We start from the raw sequence: 3,721 nt of genomic DNA on the forward strand, positions 1-3,721 counted from the left end.
TCAGAAGAATGAGAGGTGATCTTATCGAAACGTATAAGCTAATGAGGGAGCTTGATAAGGTGGATGCAGAGAGGATGGTTCCACTGATAGGGGAGACTAGAACTAGGGGGCATAATCTCAGAATAAAGGGCCGCCCATTCAAATCTGTGATGAGGAGGAATTTCTTCTCTCAGAGGGTTGTAAATCTGCTGAACTCACTGCCTCAGAGAGCTGAGAAAGCCATGACATTAAATAAATTCAAGACAGAGATAGCTTCTTAACTGATAAGGGAATAAGGCTTATGGGGAACGGGCAGGGATGCGGACTTGAGTCCATGATCGGATCAGCCATGATCATATTAAATGGCGGAGCATGCTCGAGGGGCCATATGGCCTACTACTGCTCCTAGTTCTTAAGTTCTTATGTTCTGAATAGCGACACACACAAAAATGCTTTGATGATGGTTTCACCTTATCTTCACGTTTGTCAAACAGTTGGCTCGTTGGTCTCGGGCTATGATTCTCCCTTCGGAGTTGTTCATTGACATTTACGAGGGGTCCCAGAGGAGCCCTGATATTGCTCGCATATTTTGAAATTGCATCGAACTTTTGCAAAGAAGGACTTCCATTTCTGCAGTGCCTTTCAGGAACTCATGTCACCCCAAAGCGCTTTAAGGCCGTTGAGTTATGTTTGAAGTGTTGTAGTTTGGCAAAAGATGTGCCCAGATCACCAAACATGAACCTCAAATCTTTGCAAAGGAATTTGGTGCAAATAATCAGGTGTCTCAGGGACTTGGACTTTCTTTGAATAAGTTCTGCTTGTTCCCGCATTCAAGCTTGAAACAGCTACTGGGCTTCCATCTCACGAGAGGTTTGGGGTTGATGTCCGTCGCTTTCAATCTTTGAAATTTCACCAAGCAAAGAAACGGTGAATCCAACTAGCCCTGTTAGCATTTAGTTCCTGTTTAATCACAGGAATATCCGCAGTCAGGAGCTGAAAAGGAATTCAAACCTAACACCGGCTTCGGGACAATCAGAATATTTTGTCACAGACAAGGCACAGGAAGGCTGGAAGGTAGATCACACCGATTGTGGGAGTGCTGGTTGGCGGTGACATGGAAGTGTCTGCAGTGTGCCTGACCAGACTGTTTCCACGCATCCACAATGAATGTCCCTCTATTTATTTGTGAAAAGTACAACTGAGAGTGGACAAGTTCCATCCCGGTCAGAGCAATCTGAAGCTTTAACTGTCTGACACCCTGGTTTGGGATGCCTTGAACCTTATAGTTCCATAAGTCTCTGTGGCGCAATGGGTTAGCGCGTTCGGCTGTTAACCGAAAAGTTGGTGGTTCGAGCCCACCCAGGGACGAAGTGTTCAACTGCTTTTCCCCGAGTATTCGGTGCCGCACAGTCCCAAGTTGTCATTGTGCGTTTTGGCTGCACGAATCTATTCCGCAAATGTTGCCAGCTGTGCTATTATCCAATTAGTTCCCACTCCAATATTTTATGAGCATTCAGTTCAAGTAAAACGATAACAATTTTTTACATGGATCATGTTCCTCCATCCAGCCCATTAGAAATAAATTATGTTATTGGGTTTAAAGAAACTGGTGGAAATTGATTCTATTGATACATATATAGAACTGGAACTTCGGTCTCAAGTGCTCCTCCTATCAAGAATCGGCACACACACAATCAATGGTTTTGCAACTGAGTCATAAACACTTACAATTTTAAACCATTCTCATGCAGCGTGTAAATGAGATAGGGATAAAACTTCATCACATGTAAAGAGAAAATGAATGATTGAAGATACCACTGTTCCTCAGTAATTATATTGTTATTTATTTCATTCTGAAGAAGGTTATCGGCTAATTAACGGTGATTTAAATAATTCTTACCTTTGCATGTTGGCTGCATGTCGTCAATTTTATTAGGTTTTGAATTTAAAAATGGTGTTACAAAATTTATCGCCGAGACCTGGAATCAAAGCTGTTTTTCGGTGGCATAAGAAGTGGTTTTACCCAATCAGTTAAAGATGATTTCAAAGAATCACGTGCGTTAAATTCACATCATGGTTACGATTTGTTTCGGTGTGAAACAAGTGGATTAAAAAGGACAATAATGTGAAATAAAGAGTAAAGCTACCACTACACAGTCACATCAAAGCCTCCCAGGGCAGGTACAGTATGCGTTAGACACAGCGTAAAGCTTCCTCTACATTGTCCCATCAAACTCTCCCAGGACAGGTACAGCACGTGTTAGATACGGAGTAATGCTCCCTCTACACTATCCCATCAAACCCTCTCAGGACAGATACAGCCCATGTTAGATACAGAGCAAAACTCCCTCTCCACTGTCCCATCAAGCTCACCCAGGGCAGGTACAGTACGCGATCGATACAGAGTAATGCTCCCTCTGCACTGACCCATCAACACTCCCAGGGCTGGTACAGAACGGGTTAGATACACAGTAAAGCTCCCTCAACACTGTCCCATGAAACTCTCCAAGGGCAGGTACAGCATGCGTTATATACAGAGTAAAGATTCTTCTAAACTGTCCCATCAAACGCTCCTCGGGCAGATGCACCACGGGGTTAGATACAGAGGAAAGCTCCCTCTACATTGTCCCATCAAACTCTCAGGGCATGTACAGCACAAATTAGTTACAACATAAATCTCCCACGACACAGTCCCATCAAACTCTTCCAGGGCAGGTGCATGTTGCATATGCAATAATTCAGTTGGCTTACTACCGTGAACTCAATCAGGTGCATCCTGACCGTACTTTTCTAGCTCTCGAACAAAGGATTAAACATGGATGCTTCCTTTATATACAAGAGTTGCATGTTTGTGCCTGTGGCCCAATGGCCTTCGACGGTCGGTCCCCCTGGTGGCAGGTAAACCCGGGCATATATACATTACAGTGCAGCACGTGTTTAAATCTCCCTCTACACTGTCCCATCAAACCCTCCCAGGGCAGGCACAGCACAGGATAGATACAGAGCAATGCTCCCACTCTCCTGTCCCATCAAACCCGTCAGGGCAGGTACAGTAAGGATCAGATACAGATTAAAGCCCCCTCTACATTGTCTCATCAAAGACTCACAGAGCTGGTACAGCTCATCTAAGATATACAGTAACGCTTCCTCTAACCTGTCCCATCAAATCCTCCCAGGACAGATCCAGCATGGGGTTAGATACAGAGTAAAGCTCCCTCTACACTGTCCCATCAATCTCTCCCAGGACAGATCCAGCACGGGGTTAGATACAGAGTAAAGCTCCCTCTACACTGTCCCATCAATCTCTCCCAGGGCAGGTACAGCACGGGATTAGATACAGAGTAAAGCTCCCTCTAGACTGTCCCATCAATCTCTCCCAGGGCAGTTACAGCATGGGGTTATATACAGAGTAAAGCTCCCTCTACTCTGTCCCATCAATCTCTCCCAGAGCTGGTACAGCACGGGTTAAATACAGAGTAAAGCTCCCTCTGCACTGTCCCATCCATCTCTCCCAGGGCTGGTACGGCACGGGGTTAGATACAGAGTAAAGCTCCCTCTACACTTTCCCATCAATCTCTCCCAGGGCTGGTACAGCACGAGTTATGTTAGCACAAATCTTTTTCTGGAAGAATCACTCGACATTCGGGATCGGTTCCAATCCCAAAATGGCCTTTATTACACAGGCGGGGAGAGAGCCTCTGGTCCAACTCCAGGCATTCCACTCCACCGAACAAAGAAATTC

The 3,721-nt window shown here is 45.2% G+C and overlaps 1 non-coding gene across 1 annotated transcript; it reads left to right on the plus strand.

Annotated features, from left to right (window-relative positions):
• Positions 1-1,273: 1,273 nt before the first annotated feature.
• On the plus strand, positions 1,274-1,347 carry trnan-guu (transfer RNA asparagine (anticodon GUU)). Its single transcript has one exon. It is a non-coding gene; the product is annotated as a tRNA-Asn (tRNA).
• Positions 1,348-3,721: the final 2,374 nt, after the last annotated feature.

Source organism: Pristiophorus japonicus, unplaced genomic scaffold, assembly GCF_044704955.1.
Source record: "Pristiophorus japonicus isolate sPriJap1 unplaced genomic scaffold, sPriJap1.hap1 HAP1_SCAFFOLD_113, whole genome shotgun sequence".
Lineage (NCBI taxonomy): Eukaryota > Metazoa > Chordata > Chondrichthyes > Pristiophoridae > Pristiophorus > Pristiophorus japonicus.